The sequence below is a fragment of the Drosophila mauritiana genome, chromosome 3L (assembly GCF_004382145.1).
Source record: "Drosophila mauritiana strain mau12 chromosome 3L, ASM438214v1, whole genome shotgun sequence".
NCBI lineage: Eukaryota > Metazoa > Arthropoda > Insecta > Diptera > Drosophilidae > Drosophila > Drosophila mauritiana.
In genome coordinates, this window is record NC_046669.1 from 12,856,332 (window position 1) to 12,875,606 (window position 19,275).

Below are 19,275 nucleotides of genomic sequence, written 5' to 3' on the forward strand. Positions count from 1 at the left end.
ATATCTATATATATATATAGAAAATTGTTGAGGGCAGGCGTGCGGAGATCTAGCCACGTTTTCTGGCAGATCCGAGCATGATTTAAAGGGCAGACGGCCCAGTCCTGTCTGTTGGCTTTGTTGTTGAAAGTGATTGTACTTTATAGATTGTGAGCCTTTGTAGACTCGCATTCTGCAGCACTGTAGTTGTAGTCTCTGCATTGCCAACGTTGTGCAACGTGTCAGGCATGTTTGCCTTAGAAGCCGCCACTCTGGTGGCTTTTGGCCACGGGATGCAGAAAGTGGCAGATGCCTCGGGAGGTGGTTGAGTCATGCATGGCAGCGAGTGGGAAATTTGGAGGAGACCAGGTCTTGGAAGGGCAAAAAATTAGTTTGAAATGCAGGTTGGGACCAGAAGAATTTCAGAAAATAAAAGTTTGTATGTAGGAGACTCTCCATAAGCAAACTGGCATCGAGCACGATTCAAAGCATTCAAAGTTGCTTGGAATTTGCTTTGAAAATGCGAATATATTTATTAAAATGTATATTAATAGTCCTACTACGGAACTCCGGCTTCTCCAATCATTTATCCTTCTCAGCGACCTCCGTTAGTCAAATCCCATGATAAATCCATTAGGTCTGGGCTTGGCATAGACCATTTAAACATTTAATATATAATTACGTCATCATTATTAAGTCTCTTCTGGCTCTGGGACGGAAATCCCCCAGTGACTTGGACCATTAACAATGCCACGGAGCTGTCACCTACAGGGCACCAGGATGATCAACATCAACCCTTAAACCAAATGCGCAGTTTCCACCGAATGAAAAGAATACAATTTCCCAAGAAAACGAGCCATTGAAGAGTAAAATAGCCATAGAATAAAGCTCTCGAAAACCTAATGAATTCAAATGAGCTAGCAAAGTTCACGGCCCCAAGGCTTTCACTTACTGCGATTGAGGATATCGTGCCGTATTAATTAGGAGAACCACTTACATCGTTCCTGATGGTCCGCAGTTAAAACAAGGCAGCGCTAAAATCATAACAGCTGTGACGTAACAAATGGCAACAACGGGGGGTTCCAAGGCAGCCCAGAAATCAACCACTTGAAATTCTTTTTTATGCCAGCCAGAATTAAGACATAAAACATTCCCGTGCGGGTTTCCGGCGACCCCGTCAACCCCTAATGAAGCCATCAACTCACGTAACTTGCCACAGTTGCCACCAAAAGTTTCTTCCCTCGCTGTGTGCGAGTGTGTTTTTGACCATATAAGGATAACGAGGAGAGGCTTTTGATGTTGCCTAAGCATTTTGGCAAATATTTGCCCGGAGATCCAATCCATTCAGGGTGGCTCTCAAGGTACAAATTGAAAACTTTAAAGGGCTGCAAAAGACGGAGAAAAATCACAAAAATCAATGCGGGTCACCCCTGTTAAAAAGAAGCAACAGCTATCCCTAAAAAATAAAAGACCAATGCACTTTGTGAGTAGAGACCACAACAAATAATGTTAACGAGCCCGCGGTTCGTGCGATTACAATCAGTGACAGAAGGCAAACCCAACCCCGAAAACGATCTAATCTCCCAAAAACACAGAGAGATTTGCAAGGTCCACTGTCTGACCCGTTGGCGGATTTTTTCAGGGTCCACCACCATATGTCCATAAGCAATCAACGAAAATGTACTTGGGCATATGTTGAATAAAGTGCATTGAGGCAAGGGTTTCTAATAAATCGGCGAGGAGGGTAACATGAGCGATTAACAGTTAATTGAGAACATTTATGGCCAGCTAAAAGCCTCTATAAACTGAGTGACAATAGGGGATTTGTGAGATGGCCATTAATGAGCGTTCCAAAACTTGACATTATACACTAAACCAGTTTAAATAAGAAAACTTTCGCCTTTCAACTCAAGACCACATGCATATCACGTTTGATACAATATTAAACTCGAAATCGAATTTTGAACATTCCGTTTTTAAAAAGTACTTTCGCGGCCGATGATCAACTGGCTCGTTGGTCTAGGGGTATGATTTCCGCTTAGGGTGCGGGAGGTCCCGGGTTCAAATCCCGGACGAGCCCAAGTGCAGTAAATATATTACAAAGTTTTATTTTACCTATATAACTACCTCGTTTGATTAAAATCGTTGTGATCATATTTAAGTGTGATTTCTAGCCTGGCATTTATGTCTTTTAATGTATATGCCGATGTAAATATAAGGGTCACCGCATCAATGTTTAAAGATATGCATGCAAATTTATTAATATTTAAAATAAACTTAATCTTATTGTATTTGTTTGTTTCTGAAACTGATATAAATTAGTGTGGTCTATGATTTTCAACTGGCTCGTTGGTCTAGGGGTATGATTTCCGCTTAGGGTGCGGGAGGTCCCGGGTTCAAATCCCGGACGAGCCCAAGGAAACGAATATTTTGCAGCGTAATATATCAGCCTATTATTAGTTTCATAATATATGTATTACGAAGAAAAGTTATAATTTATCATTTAATCAGAACTAAATGAATTTAAAAACACGTAGCAGTGCAGAAAATGCAATAGCAAACGTTTAAAGTTTTGTATATTTTAAATTGCTACAACTTTTTTAAGGCTTACGCCTTTTTCAAAGTCATCGATGTTGCAAAGATATTCGATCCTTTAAATAATAACAATTACTTGGTTCAGACCAAATTGGTTAAAAGGTAAGCCAAGTCGGCTCGATTACAGTTTCATTCGAGAAGGAGAGAACACAATGCAGTAGACGGATTGTCAGACGGGAGCCACAGAAATTGCAGACTGAAGCATTAAATGCATGTGTCTGTGACTCTTTGAGCTCTTAATGGAATACCGATGACCTTTGGAAAAGGGTGCGAGATACACTATAAGTTTTAAATTATTTTAAGTCTTTAGGGAAAGAAATGTTAAATGTTTAAACATATTTTTAAGATTTTCAATACTTCAAAAGTAGCTTTACAGTTCGAAACATTATACAGTAAACCCGTTTGAAGTCAAAAGCCATTAAGTTCAGACATATGCAGCTCACCTTTGATCAGTCCTACAGTCAAGTTCGAATTTCGAACATTTCTTTGATAAACAGTAGTTTAGCGGCCAATATTCACCTGGCTCGTTGGTCTAGGGGTATGATTTCCGCTTAGGGTGCGGGAGGTCCCGGGTTCAAATCCCGGACGAGCCCAAGTTATTTACGTTTTTTGTAATTGCAATGACATTTTTGTGTTGAATCAAATCTACCGAATATTTATATTTTGGAGAGTATTTTTCTCAGTGTCCAGACTGGCAATGCCCGGCCAATGAATTTTATGCATTGGAAATTAACACAACAAACTTTTCGGCTTGGCTGACCAAGCAGACACCGGCAGACCAAGAGCTCATGGCTGTCATTACCCGAAATCCATTTGCGCCCCCCGGGGCTCGAGGGGTTTTGGCTGGGCCAGATCTCTTTCGCATTGTAATAATATGGCACTCAGCCCGGCCCCTTCTCGTTCGCCGTCCCATGTATCCGATTGCAGTTCATAACAGCTGGAAGCACGTAAATCTCATTGTTTCGATGCGTTTTGCATGCGTTTGAAGTGTCTGGTTGTCGATTCCGATTTCGATTTCAATGCCGGCGTCTGCCCCAATCCTCTCGCTCCTCCGCCTATCACCATTCCCATCTCCCTTCCCCAAGAAGCCTGCATTTGAAAGCTTGCCTCCGCATGAGGAGTTACTTTTCGTAAACCATATTGGGATACCCATTGCTAAGAGAAGCGGTCAAGTGCGCGGGTTAATGATTCTGGTAAACGACATGTACTAAAATTGTTTTTAAATAGATTGTGTAAGTAAGGTAAGGTAAGGTAAGAATTGTAAAATTTGTATTACTTTGAGTATAAATGAAAAAATACAAATATTAAATTGTAAGTTGATTTACATTCTCGTTACATTTACTTGGTAAATTTTAGAGTATGTTCTTTTTTATTTAGCACTACTTGTTTCAATTAACCGGTATCTTCCTATTCGAATTCCCTTTAAAGTTATAGCTCTTTTATGATTTTTTTCTGACAAATATGTACATCACAGCAGTTGGCGAGGGGCTGAATAAAGTCTGTGGTTTCAGCACCCGGCGACAAAGAGGAACAACTCGCTTCACTCCTTAGCCACAGCCAGCGGGCTCTGCAATTGACTTGGACTCGTGGCGCATCAATCGAGTGTGTGTATATTGGGTGTGTGCACTGAGAAAGATTAGGGATAAATATGATATAACTATAAGCGAAATAGTAAAATGTGAATCCACAACCAATGCGGATACTCCCTTACCATTGACAGTTTTTTTTTTTTTTAATTTTAAATATTGACAGACGTACTTAATTGTGTGTAAATTAAAAAAACAGTAAACATTTAAATATGTTGACACTTATTATATGCATACACATATTCTCACTTTCACTACAGTGTTTTTTCATGTGCATGAGTTTGTCGAGTGTGGTTTTTTGTTGTTGCTGGGCTGCGGTTTGGGTGATTTTTATGATGAGGCCCCCGGGCAACAGAGGACAAGGCTCGATTCGGTTTTGATTGCCCTGCCGGAAACGGTGCTCAGGTTACGATTTAGCAGCGATTTAGCCGAGCGTGAAATGGCAACTGCAGCACTTAACCACATAGCAACCGGCAACAGTGACACCAGCACAAACACCAGATGCCACCAAGCTTTTATCACCTTTTTTAGCCGAATGTGTGGATGGTGATGGTATTTCCATTTCCCATTTTCCATTTCCCCACACTTGAATATATATTTTTTTTGCTTCTCTTATCATTGCTTATCTAATTGCTGTTCTATAAATAGCCCGCAGCGCATGGGGATAAAGTGTCGCCGAATTGCCAAAGTCAGGATGGCCGAGCGGTCTAAGGCGCCAGACTCAAGAGCGAAAGTCTCTTACCTTTCACAGCAAGGTTCGATTGAGCGTTCTGGTCCTCTCTGAGGGCGTGGGTTCGAATCCCACTTCTGACAAATTATTTTTTTTTAATTATTCACAGTTTACTGAATGTCAAATTAATAAAATTCGATTAACATTTTATTTGCATAAATCGTAACATTTTTGTACACTTGCTGTATCAACGATTCCCCTCATTCTATGCTCTAAAAAGCCCTCTTTGCTTTATTCTTTTGAATTACATAGACAATTATGTCTGGTTCCCTTTTTTTTTACTATCCCCTCTCCTAAATAATGTTATATCCTTAGTCCAAATGCTTTTCGCCTGATTTAATTCAGCTGTCCGTGGATATCCCCACTAAGCCTTAAGTCTGATTCCGCACCTCATAAACCCCAACTTGCGTTCTTTTCCTCTCATTTCCCTCGCAGCATGTCTGCTACTAATTAGGTTTTCATTTTTATATATTTCTTTATGGCTTTTCCAACACGTGTTTGGGCCTCCTTCCTCGTTTTTCATGCCCTTAATTTCCCCTGCCCGCTGACTGCACTTGAATGCACTTGTCAAAGTTCTGAGCCGTCGCCTACGTTGGTTCAATGCATTTTACTTTCGCAGCCACAGACAACATTGAACAACGGGGGGGATCCCAACCGTAAGTCACGCGTGCCACAATAGGCAGGCACCACTGTGCCCCTCCGCACTCACCCCACATTCTTTGATGGCCAACTGGAAACTCGATTTAAATCCAGTGCATATGCAAAGTGTCACGTAATTTCAATTACACAGCTTCAAAGACAGAGACACTTGCACTGAGAAAAAAATACAGCAAAAATTATATTTCAAGAATTTTAAAATTAATATTGTAATAAGTCCTTAAGTGTAGTTCGAAATAGAATATTCGAACTTATAATCTGATTCAACTATAAAAAGCCTAGATGCTAAAGTATAACGAAATTTGTATCACTACCAAAGTCAATAAACAGCGAATTTAATGTTTTAAAAGTGTAGTATTTTGTAAATATTTAAATATTTTCTCTAGTGTTCAATCGAGAGTGGAAGAGAAAAAAATGATTTTTCTCATTCTCCCTCTGCGATAACAAGTTTTATAAACTAAGCCAAGCGACAACGGTGCGTGCCACGCCCCCAGTCGCCGCAGCGCCCCCCACGAAAGTCCGGAAAGTGGGCGCCCCAACGCGTGTTGCATGTCAATCGCGGAATGCACTTGTTAAGGGGCAGAGCAGAGGAATCAGACGGAGGATATAGAAAGAGTGGGAAGTGACAAAGCCAACGTCTGACAATGGCCGTGCGGCTTAGTGACCCATAATGCGTTTGCCAAGAGACCAATTGAGTTAGCCCACTTCCTCGCGCTCGTCGTTCGTTTCCCAGTTTTCTCCTTCTTCTGGCCAAGTGTTCCAGCTCTTGCCTCCTCCGTTCTAACCCTGTAATCTACATCTTCAGCGTCGCCTACGCGTTCCGTCGTTCTCGAGCTCGACTTTTCCTGTTCCACTTATTGGCCTTGGATGTGCAAGTACCCTCTCGATGGGCATTATAACTTTTAAGGCATATTCAAATGAACTTTGAAATAGTTTGTTACGCATTTTTATACATTTGCTCAGTTTTTTTATCCACTAAGAAACTATAGAAATGGCGGTGAAAGTATTTAAAATATTTTATAAAAACTTGTACAATTTGTCTATTTCTACACCAATCGCCGTGAATAATCTTTTTTAAAAAGGGTATGCCGAACTTGCCGCTTTAAAACTGCACTTACCTTCTGAATTTTTTGTTTGCCACCTGCAGTTGGCTTCTTTCCTTCTATTTCTTTCCTAGCGTGAATAATTGGTTGGCGTTACAAATCCGTTTTAAATGTGACTCGTGTTGCTGTTGTTGCTTGGTTAACTGGGCAGGGAAATTGATTTTGTCTCGTTTGAGCCGTTGCTGCTGCTAAGTCCCTTGACATATGGACTTTCATTGACAACGACCACAGTACAGCAACGGCCATAACCGACATGACCGGCGGCATGTTACCAACAGCCAGCGACCGCAAGCCTTTTGTTCCGCTTCCATCGACCGCCGGACATCGTTGCACGTGTCTAAAAACATCACAGGGCCAAAAACACCTGCCTCGCACCTCAATTTGAAGGCCATGATATAAAGAGGGTTGTCAGGTGAGAGAGGAGGTGCAGTGTTGGACCCTGTTGCAGTTCGGAGTATTTAGCGGTTTGCACTGCATCATTAATTTTGATGCGCTGCTGTTGCCGATGTTGTTGCACTGGTGTCCGTGCTGCCAATGAAGGGAGTTCCCTTTGGGGTACGTAGGTACACATTTTCAGCGACCTTTATATATGCAGCACCATAAAATGTACAAAACTGATACCTACTCATCACTATTTTTGCTTATGTTGCTGTCACTCAACTGAATTGTAGCTATTTAGGTTGATGAACTTTTTGCAAGGTTAAGTGAGGGGAGGTGGGTTGAAAGTGTCAGTCTACAAGGGTCAACTACAGCTTAGTATTTGAGAAAATAAAACATTTCAATTCAATTATTCGTATTTTTCAGTTCACCATCTCCATGCTCAGCATTTTTAATATCGAGTATAACTTTTTCAACATCATTGCTAAATCCAATTATTTGTTATTTATCCAATTAAACTCAGCCCCATCGATTCACCTAAACCCTTAGCTATTTTCCCATCCCAGTGACCAGCCAGCCAAATCGCTGACAATTTCATCAATTTGCCAGACACGACTCTGCCATGCCAGATCATTCGGTCAGGGAATGAATCAAAGCCAGCCCGCAATCTTGCCACCAGTTCCAATTTTTGCCTTATCACCCGGCACAAAAGGCGGTTCTCTAATTAGCCGCTGACTGGCTGACTCCCAGACGTCCCCCGACTGGTCATAGCGGATTCACCAATTCACCGATTCCCCCCAATCCTCGTCAGACTTTTCAGAGAAGGCGGCGATGGGAAAGGCATGCAATTGGCATGACATTGCCATGTTCCAGCTGGGACAAAGCCCGAAAACCGAATTGAAAACCAAGGAGTGGGACTGCAAGCTAGTGCTGATGGAATAGTTCAGCCATGGCGTTGGGGTCTGAGGTGGATTCGCCACCAGCGTGGCATGTGGATGCCATGTTGATGCCGGCACGTAATGAGCGCATTACGCACTTCGAGGCAGTCGAGGGGACCAAGCCAGGAGCTGCCTGATAACAAGACAGCCCTTACAACCTGCCTTATTTGCCACCTTTACACGCGGAAAAATAAGTGTGCGAAAGTGCATTGTAAGCAAGTTCGAAAGGAAAACCAGAAACATAAATTCAATATTCTATGTAAAATATGTATTAGCTGCTTAACATTATTTTATACAATTATTTAATTCAGATCAAAGAACTTTATTAAAAAGTTGCCTTTGAATAGGGGTTTAATTTCCGAGTGCAGCACTCCGCCGTCCGAATGCCTTGTTATCCTTGCCACATTATCGCCTTAGCCGAATACCTGGCGCATCTTGAGTGTGCAACATTGTTACAATCAAGTCCAAGTCCCTGTCTATTACCCTCTCTTTTTCGCCTTGTTGCGGCGTCTCGCTGGCGATTGTTGTTGTGCACGCTCCGCTTTTCAGCCTGCGGTGAGGCTAAGGACAATGCCCCACCACAAGGAGCGGGGCAGGAGGGGGAGCTGCAACTACTGCAGCCGCCCTCGTTCCACTTACGCGTGTGTGTGCTCAAGTAGCGAAAGGCCCCCGGCAAGAAAATCAAGCGGTGCAACATTTGTTTTTCCCATTTGGCGGTGGTACTCTTGAAAAGAGGATTACAATTATTTCTGACAATTTACTTGCGCCTGGTAAATGTTATTTTATTTTGTGGAGATACAAAAATAATTATTTGAAAATCATTTTTGATGAGCCATATTAATATTGATATTTTAAAGCATTTGAAAGCACTTAAAGGGTATTCTATAATTCCATAGGCCACCTGTTACTTAGTTTCATTTTTCTATTGGATCCCCAGCGGATGGCGAAGACCCCTTTTGCTACTTCAAGTCGGCTAGTTTGGCGCTCTGCCAGGTTTCAGGGCAGGAGGTGGTACACATGTCGGGGGATTTTTTTCGAGTCGGCGGAGGAGGCCAATGTGTTGCACCAGTTTTAAGGCCACGACGCACAGCTGAGCTGCATTTTGCAACATGTTTCGGTGTCCCGAATGCAATGCCATGCCTCAAGCCGCAATTCCCCCACCTGCGTTCCCCTTCACCGATCTGGTTTTCGGATTGCGGTCTCTCGAAATCTTGAAATCCGTCGCTTGCCGCTTGGCGCTTGACTCTTGCAGGTGTGCTTCACACGACTTGTCAGTGTCAGCGCCAATTTTTTCATATGCTCCGCGCTCTATTTCTTCGAGTTTTGTGGCATAGACAAAGCATGGCAGACATTTTTTCTATGTTTGTGAAAATATTTTTGGCTTAAGCATTGATGGAGCTCCGAGGAATTTACGTGGCCGGGATGTAAGGCAACTGGGAAATTATCGTCGTATTTGGAAAGTAATATATTCTAGAGCAAAATGGAGCACAGAAGCATTTTAAAAATCAAATATATAAACCTTTACTATGACATAGAAAAGATCACTAGTGCTAACTGGCAGGTTTAACTTATTGCATAGGGCCTTGACCCCTAACCTTTGTTACACAACCCTGCCCTTCTGGGGTCACCGACCCTCGACGAACAAGTGTCGTTGCACACATGACACGAGATCGTTTGGCCCTTCTTCCAACTCGATCTGCATGTGGATAAAGAGTCAGTCGGCCAATTAACTAAACTGCGCCTAATTGAATACTTAATCGAGCTTGAAACTGCAGCTAGGAAAGCAGCACACTCATCAAGTTGAAGGCAGCTGCCTTAATTAGTTGGACTCTCACAGTCAAAAGTCGAAAGTTTCCCGCTCATAAATTTATGTAATTTGACAAAACAAAAACGAGGGAAAAAATCGCACATAATTTCTAATGTGAGATAAAAATCGCAAAATCGAAGGCCGGAGGAGCGTCTTCCTTAAGACCCGAGTCTATTAATTTGAAATGGCCCGAGATAAATTACTAAATGACTGTCGCTTACGTGTGATCCATCCATCAATGCCATCATTAAGCCAAAAATTTGACAGAGCGGCAATGGAACGGGCACAGGATGGGAGCCACTGGGTCTAACTTCCTCCCTCATTCCCCGTACCATATCCCCATGCCTACTAGTATAGTACAGCTTTTCCCTTTCGCAATTCCCCAGCTTGAACTGCAAAGTTCCAGAGTTCCCAATCTCAATCCCAGCCCCGGACAACAGCTCACTTCTGGTTTGGCTTAGCCGTGCACCGGAGACCCCACAGTCGGTCTTTCAGCGGTTGTCGGGATCTCAGAATCGGAGGCGACGTCTTCGTCTACGCCGCTGTCATTCGAAGCTAACTCTGGGATGTCTTTGGGTCCGGACCTCTTGGGGTTCGCTTTTTGCGGGCATGGTACCCTGGAATAGACGGCCAACTCAAATGGAGGAACCTTAGTTTGAAGCATTCTTTCATTTGTTTGTCATAACTTTTCTTGGAAATAGAATATAACATGCAGTAGTAAAAACATTAACTTATAATTCCTTATAACGCATCAATGCGTTGGTTAATATTAAAGCATGCTTTTTAAGATCTCCCAGCATTTACTAGGTATCTGTTTGGCGACCCCTAGCCCTTTTAAAAAAAGGCCTAGGGTGCTGTCAATAGGATTCCCTCTCAAAAGCGAACCGCTGGCACTCAGGCGTGTCCAGGTATTTGTTGTTGATCATGTTGATAAGTGGCCGCCACATATTTCCCAACTGCACTTGTAATAATTTGTTTGCCATTCCGCCGCTCTGCATCGCTGTAATCAATGCCGCCAAAAGTGCGTGGGGAGGTGGGAAGCCGGGAAAATCAGGGGACAGACACGAGAAGTGGCATTCCTCCAGACGAAAATCTGCCTCTGTGGGAGCCGTTTTTTTTCCTCTTCTTATTTTTTTATTTATTTTTTTTTTTGCTGCTACTGCTTCCCTTCCAGGAACCAAAAGTATTTGGCGTGCGGGTTTATCTTTTTGATTTCGTTTTGTTACTTCTGGTATTTTAATGAGTTTTAGCTTTAAGATAAAACAGAAAAAAGCCAGCGAGGAGACCTTTCCTCTCACATCAAAAGTTTATGAAACGGTTGCCATTAGCAGCGTTTCCCATCCGAGCTTTGATGTGAACCCAGCTGAACGCACGTGTGCCCCGAGATTGCCAATATCCGTCGATATTTCCAGTTCTCGATGCCAGTGTAGACAATGGCAAAATATGCAGATATGTTAATGAAGCATGTTCCAAGCGAAACTATAAACCCAAGGCGAGCCCAAAGACTTGTGAACGGCTGGTTGGCTCCGTCATAAATTAAATTATGCTGTACTGAGACAAGAAAAGTGATAGCTAGTTATGTAAAGTCGGTAGGAAAGGGAATAGATAAGGGATATAAAGGATTCCTTGGAAAGGGGGCAAATAGATAGTGTCATGTGGCAGCCTTAAGGAGACCAATAATTTAAAGAATTTTTTGATAGAAATATTCGTATTTTAGTAACTCTTAGCTTTTGGCTTATAAAATATAAATAAATAATACATATTTTATATTTATAAAAAAAGGCTTTAAGGAATCTAATCTAAACTAGATCTTTAAGTTCCTGCTTTTACTCTTTATTTTTGTACTATATACATATATAATCAAAACCTTTCCTTTCTGGCATTTGAGTTATTTGGAGGCTTTCGAGCGGCTGGCTCCTTTGAAATTTGCAATTTTCATTGAACCGCATTAAAATTCGCCATACCCTCCCATCGGGCGACTGACCCACCCAGAAAAGTGCAGTGCAACATGCAGTCCAACTTTCGCCGGGTTTAGATCGAGGGACATTCAACATTCAACATCCGACATTCACCCAGGGAAAGGGCGGCTTTGATTGCAATTATTTTGTGTGCTCTTGGTCTTTCACTTTCCCAAAGACAAAAAGCCGAAAGCATAAAAAAAGAACTTCGCATAATTTAGTCGCTTTGCCATTTAAATGGAGCACAAGTGTAACTAATCTCCAAGCGACATCCAGTAGATACTTTTTTGGGCTCTTTTTTGCGGTGCCTTTCACAAACGAAAAACCGAAAAAGAAACCTGAATGGAGTACGTGGCCAAAAAGACTCCAGTCCGCTGAGGTTTTTTTTTTTTTGCCTCCTTTTCTAGGTTAGCCACATGAACTGGCTTATGGGAAGGGGGGAGGGGGAGGAAGGCACCTGCGGCCAACAACCAGGCCAACAGAAATATGCCAAAAGCGTTGACATTTCGTGCGGTTCCATTGCAATTAGAAGCACTTGAAGCCAGCCCAGTGAACTTCGATCTGAAACTGAGACTGCACTGAAAAAAAATGGTATATATAAGTTGCATTTATTAATAACATAGTTTATACTATTTTTAGTTCATGAGCCCATTTCAACATACATAAAGTGCTTGCTCTTGGCCAACAAATGAACACAAGTTAACTATTTTTCGCCGAGTGAAAATAGTTTTTGGGGCACTTTTTTGTAATTGATTTGCCATGTAGGTGGGTAAATAAAAGCTGCCCAAAATTGAATTAAATATTGGCTCAGCCGGCGACCAAAGAAGTGAAGCTGCCGGCAAGCCAACATTTAAATTTCTTATAAACAAATCTTTTCCATTATCTGGCCAGCACTCTCGCAGGAGAGTAGCACGTGCAAACACGTGCCTTCTGTGGGTCAACGGAGGTCAGAGTCGGGCCATCCATAAAGTCTTCTCTGCGGGGGAGTAGGGTGAGGGGAGGTACTCACCGGCAAGAGCATGGCAAACTATTAGAAACTTTGACCCAAATATAATAAAACAGAAATTTACTTAGAGCAAGAAAGCGGTAGAGTTTGAAACGATACCTTACTCGAAAAGTCTGGTGATATCAATATATATAATATATATGATATTATATATTATACTATATAAACTCGAACTTCAAATATTATAAACTTATACTTTAGATAGCAAAGATTTCAATATTATTGCAATTTTGTATTATTTTATTAGAACAGCTTGCAGCTTGAACTAATATTTTAATATGTTTAAGAACATATGTCTTTTCATTCTTACATATATCTTAAATAAATGTTAGTTAAGCTTTAATTTAATGTGAGTTGTTTTATATTTGCTGTCAATTTTAAATGATTTATATCATCTTCTATCTCTGTGAAATATTTAAAATATTTTTCTATTTTGCAAACCTTGTTTATGTGCCCATTACACCCCTCTATATAGGGTGTAAATAGCTTTTTCTTTTCCATGCAGAGTAGATTGTGAGTTAGTACAAGTTTAAAGAGGGAAAGGTTATACCTATGCCACCACAGTACATACATACATACATATGTACATACATATATGATAGTATATATGATAGCTCCCCATCTGTTAACAGCTTTCCCCACAAACCCTTTAAAAACTCTCGGCCAAAGTGGGGCGAAAAAAAGTTATGATTTAGAAATTAAAGTTTGCAAAGCAAAAGCAATCTTTTATTTCTAATAGTTTCATATGCGAAAGTTTTATGGCAAAGGGGCTGGGGGGGAGGTGGCCTTAAAGCTGGCGTAAAAAAGAAGCTTGCTAATGACAAAAGTATAAAGATTGTCAGGCTGTTCCGGCTAATCCATATGGAATGCACTCGACGCAAAGCACAGGATCGCATAAAAGTTCCGTACAAGTTGGGAATCGAGAACGTTTTTGGGGCAGCAGGTGCTGTCGTTCTACCGTTTAAACAAACTAGAAACAATGTTTTCCAAAATCTAAGGGACTAATTTAAAATGATTGCCGAAAATGTGGGGCACAACAGAGAAACTTTTCCAACATTACCATAATTTTTTGCACAGATATAAGCAGTTGCAACAATCAATAGTTACATTATTTTTAATTGGAAACTAAGTGTGATGGCAAATTACATAACCTAAAAAAAAAAAGCAAATATTTGCAATTCCTCTAATTTACTCTCACTATTTGTTATCGTAAGTGTTTGTGCTGCTGTCCATTGAAAAATCCCATTAAATCAACGGAGCTGGTCAAGCCCTCCTCGATAGTAACGAAAGCCACTCCACATTAAAACAATTGTGAATGCATTTGGACTCCATTTCAATGCCAAAATTAATATGCTCCCATAAACTACATGAATGGGGCGGACTGTGCACTATATTTCCCTGCTCAAAAAATGATGCACTGAGATAAATGGGATTGAATAGGGTGGGAAGATAGTTTTATAGCTTACTTAGTTACAAAATCTAAACTGCTTTATTATCGAACTTTTAACTTAAAAAAACTTTATTGGGAAACATTAAGTAGAATGTATTCTATAAATTGGCGTCATTATTTTTTTCTCAGTGCACATAGAAAAGAAAGGAGCAGGATCCGTCCAGTAACCACAGGAGAATATTCCCCAGGTGAAAGTATGTGAAAGCATGCCATAAATCGCCCGCCTTGTTGTGGCGGAGTTTGTGTGTTAGTGTGTGTGTATGTGCCTGTGTTGGGCAGCGTGATAGTGTTGGATGGGCGTGGTGTCGAGGGGGCGAGGGTACTGTTTTCGGCTTCAAGAGATTAGAATTGATGTGGGTTACTAAGCAAACATGAAAGGCTATTACGTTAAGCGTTGCGTTACGTTGTGTTATGTTCTGTTACGTTGAAAGTGAAATAGTTTTCTTTTCATTAAATATATTAAATGACAGGCGACAGCAAAAGTCAAAGTTATAATTTTTGTTTGATTGATGGGGATGTACGTTTAAATTAAAAATATTTAACGCACCTTTAAATGTGAGTTACACAAAGTTTATTATTCATTTAGGTGTTATATATATATATATTTATTTGACACTTATCTACTTCAACAGTCACGCACTTTGTTAGCTCTTAAATTGAGATATTCAAATTATATTTCATTTGTTTTTATCCCAAATTTCTCAATGACTCAGAGCCATATTTCTGAATTGGCTGATCCCATCCACCGAATTCCCTTAACCCAGCGTTTAGCCCACGATGTGGTCCCAAAAAATATTAATTACACATTATTAATTTGCCAGCTTTTGCGGACATAGCGCGATGAACACGAAGGATATGAAAAATGATTTGTTTCCTCCTGTTCGGGCAAAGTGGTTCAGATATTATTTAAATGAATTGTTTTTAGCCACCAACGATGGCGATAAAAACACTTTTTTTTCGCCGCACGAGGAAAAAGTTCTGTTTCTGCGTGGGCGCACAAAATTCGATGGGTTACACCATCGCAGATTCGGTGAAAACTCCTCCTTTTTTATTTTTCTGATCTGACCGGAGGCCTATCTCGATTATTGTTTAATACGCTGTCATTAATCAATTTGTTTGCCATTGTTTGGGACCGCTTGTGTGTGTGTGTGTGTGTTGCCGTTCTTGTTTGGCCAAATTAATTATGGCCCCAACAAACTCGGTTCTGGGCTGATAAGCAACAGCAACAACGAACAAAACCAGTGCAGAATAGTGACAAATTTTTTTGGCCAGCATAATAAATGACTTTGTTTTTGGCCTGTCCATGCGAAATAATTGATTGTGCCATGCACAAAACTAGGTGAAAGAGGTGAAAGATGTGGAGCAATACACGAATGGGCCGATGGAGTTGAATCTCACACTTCAAGGTCGAAATTGGATAGATTAATTCACCTGGTGGTTAATTGAAATTGTAGTAATTGTAGCTTAATGACTATTTTATTTTATTCAAACAGTCCAAAACAATGCCTGCACTAAGTAAACAAAGAAAAGTTTCCAAGTACTTATATTGAATTCAACATTTATGACCTATGACCACTTCATCGACTCAACGAGTTGATGCATTTGCTGTGCATATTTCAAATGCAAATGTTTACATCAATTAAAGCGATTTATTTGCGAAATGAATAGACGAATCCCGCCAGACACAAATAATCGACATGTGAACGGAACCTAACTCAATTAAATTCGCCATCATTGAAGTGCATCAAACACCCGAAGAGTCCTTGAAAGAGCTTTGAGCTCTGCCCAGATCCATTTTGGTTTTTTGCCCCCGCTCGATTGATTTCGTTTACCTCAAACGCACTCTATAAATGCAAATCAGTAGTGAGTAGCGCATTGGAAAACCAGCGAGACACTTGTGCATATCCAACGGATACACATGCCCACTGTCGAGTATCTTTGAGGTTACCGTGTGCTGCAGGCCGAGATTTCTTTTGGCCATTTACAAATTGCTCAATGCTGGCTGTAATAAATTATTTATGTTATTGCGGCGTTGTCAATAAAGACATAAGTGCGCACAATCAAAAGCGAAACCCCAAGCGGATTGACACCGAGCGGGGGATCAAATTGCTCGGGGGAATCGGGTCGAGCAATTACTATATGCTATATGCTACAAACTCGATGGTATACCAGCTGGAACACCAACAATGGGGCCATAAAAGCGCAGCCCAAGTGCAGGCCATAAAAAATGGAAATAACAAAAACACACAAAAGGCCGAAAGAAAAAAACCTCCAATTTGACACCGAAATCAAATTAACATACAAAACTTACATTCCACATTACAATCCGGCAAACAGACGTAGCTTTTGTGCAAGCGAGCAACAAACAATTGAGTTGGGGAAAAATCCGAAAATCACAGTTGGATGTCGGAGACCTGTCATATAACACTTGTTCTCCTCACTTGTTGGGCCTTTTCTTGCCTGCATGGCCGCATACAAACCGCAGAAATGGCTTGTTTTTCCACATTTTCATTTTTGTTTCGTGTTTAGTGCGCATTTTTTTTGGCATTTACAAAATTCTTGTAGCTGTCACGTGTCGCAGCGACAAATTGGCATTGATGTGGGCGGTGGAGTGGGTGGCATTCCAACAGGTGTTCGAATTAGATGGCATTAACCAACACTGAAAGCGGCTAGCGGGTGTAACTGTACTTTTTACCTTTGTAAGATCGTTGAAATCATAGGAAAGCATAGCACAATTTACACCTAAATATCAAATACCACCTATTTTTATTAGTTTACTTTAAATAGAATTATTTTGTAAGAATGCCTCGTTAGCAGTTAATTTTTGAGCTAAGTGTAGTGAAGTGGCTTGAATGCGTCATTTTCTAAGCTATTTGCTCGTGCGATCGGTGGAGTGCAACCCCCCAAAATGTGGTACTGCTATGTAGAACAACGCCAGCATATCAAAAACTCCTTCAAGGACCTTCTCCAGTGCCACTCAAACTGTAATTAAAGCCAACGCTGCTGCTCATCGACTCTTGAAGCCGTTTGCAATCCGTTCGCCCAACAATGGGTGTTTAATGTGCGGGCCCGGGGCATTTTCATCGCATAATCTTTTTTTGTGCCCGAACAGGGATCATAAATATGTCGCAGGCACTTGAGGCAGCCTCTCGCATTTATGTCGCTGCACACGGAGGAAAACCAACCCCGTGCCACCCCATTCCACTACATTTTCGGTGCAGGTTCTTGAGTGTACGTGTACGAAGCCTGCACTCTCAATTATGTCTTAATTCGTATCTAATGGATATTTTCTGTGTGAATTTTCATGATTAATCGCCGCCCGAGGGTGCAGGGGGGGACAGCAATCACACTGAAACAAAAACTGCACTCTGAATGAAGTGCTAACTAGTTACACTAACAAATAACTGATTTTCTTCTGACTACAGAATTTTTCATTTTCTTTAAGCAGTAATAAATTTTAAAATATATATAATTTCCACGCCCAATACTAATTTGCAGAATACACCTGATATTGTTCTCAGTGTACGTAAAAGGGTGGTTTGCCGACTGCAGTTGTTCACACATGTTCACAAAAAGAGTGCAAAGATTGGGGGTGGTGGGGGGCGGACAACGGGAACTGCGAGCGATAACTCAACTCCACCGAAGGTTCCCAACTTTCTTTCCCCCTCGATTTTCTTTTTTGAAAATTTGCAAGGCGGTGGCATGGGGTAGGTGAAATTTGCAATTGCTGGGGTGTGGCAGTTCGGCATTAACGGCATATGCACCGTATGTAGGTTTTTACGTTTGTGTGCGTAGACGGCGACGTGTTGCAACTTCCGGTGACGTCGACGTAGTCGCAAAAAGTGATTACGCGGCATTTGTGGCAGCAGCAAACCGGCGACGGTTTTTGCAAACATTTCCAAGAATGCAGCCGCATTTGCCGCCACCTCGATACTCCCCCCGCCCCCCCTTCCGCGCACAAACACCAACCACTTTTTCGTTGGTAAACAAAAAGCATCTGAAATGCAATTCGCACTTCGGCAGCACAATGGCGCCATCTAGCCGCGTTTAGGCGAACTATGAAAGAGAGCCAGATAACGCGGGTGTTTTTCCGAGAGAGAAAATTGGTGGAAACCCAATCTAGTTGGGAATTTTATCTAAGAGCAAGAGAGAGTGTTGCCGGTTCTCAGTTAAATTTTCCTCTCTGTTTATCTTTGACTGCTGCATTTGCATTCATTTAAGGCGTTATTGGTGTCTCTGCTGCAACCGCTCCCAAAAAATCAGATTTACATGTCGTTGTTGTTGGTTCTTTTTTATTTATTTATTTTACTTAGCATCGCATCTGATAAGAAAGTTGTGTGTGCTGGTCGAGCAATGAACTTATTGGAGCCCCTGTAGGCAGGGCTAATTGGGACCGGTCAATGCGAGCGGTGAAGGCTAATTAGTTGTGGGCGGCGGAAGTACGACATCTTATTGGATGGGAAATGGAGAGATAGGACTAATGGAAAATCAAAGATTTTCTTTTGTTTACGGTTTGATAAGAAATTGTATTAGGCTCTGCATTGAATTTATAGCCACTGAAGGTTTTCTTGAGTACTTGATAAACATTATATGAAAATAATCCTACTTTCTTATTGGAAAGCTGTATATATCGAACGAAATATGATTTATTGTTAACAATACTAATACAATATAACTTCAGATCCTTTCAAAACTCAGTCGCTTGTTTGTTAAATTGCATGGAGTTGATATTTCAGTTAGCGTGGTTTCAAACCATCCAGTCTCACTTTATCTGACTCAATGAGAATCCAACTTGAGTCTTGCCGGCTCAGATAAGCCCCGTTATCTGAGCGAGAGAGCATCCCATATGATTTTTGCACAAAACGCCGAAGTATGCGCTCGTGCTGTTGCACACAATCGCACTCTCTTCGTATGTGTACGTGTTTGCCTCGTGGTCTCGCTCTCCCGCTCTCGTTCACTGTTAGCTCGCTTCGGCACTTAACAGCGTCTGAGAATCGAGGTTTTGAAGTTCGTGGCGTACACAGATACAATACAGCGTTAGTTCGAAAAAAATCGTGAACGTGTTTGGACACGTTGTGGAGCGCACCG

At 41.4% G+C, this 19,275-nt stretch overlaps 4 non-coding genes across 4 annotated transcripts; all 4 read left to right on the top strand.

Annotated features, from left to right (window-relative positions):
* Window positions 1-1,987: 1,987 nt before the first annotated feature.
* Trnap-agg lies at window positions 1,988-2,059 on the top strand. The gene has a single exon. It is a non-coding gene; the product is annotated as a tRNA-Pro (tRNA).
* Window positions 2,060-2,322: 263 nt separating this feature from the next.
* Window positions 2,323-2,394, top strand: Trnap-agg. Its single transcript has one exon. It is a non-coding gene; the product is annotated as a tRNA-Pro (tRNA).
* Window positions 2,395-3,095: 701 nt separating this feature from the next.
* Window positions 3,096-3,167, top strand: Trnap-agg. The gene has a single exon. It is a non-coding gene; the product is annotated as a tRNA-Pro (tRNA).
* A 1,681-nt stretch (window positions 3,168-4,848) lies between these two features.
* Window positions 4,849-4,973, top strand: Trnal-caa. The gene is made up of 2 exons: window positions 4,849-4,886; window positions 4,929-4,973. It is a non-coding gene; the product is annotated as a tRNA-Leu (tRNA).
* Window positions 4,974-19,275: the final 14,302 nt, after the last annotated feature.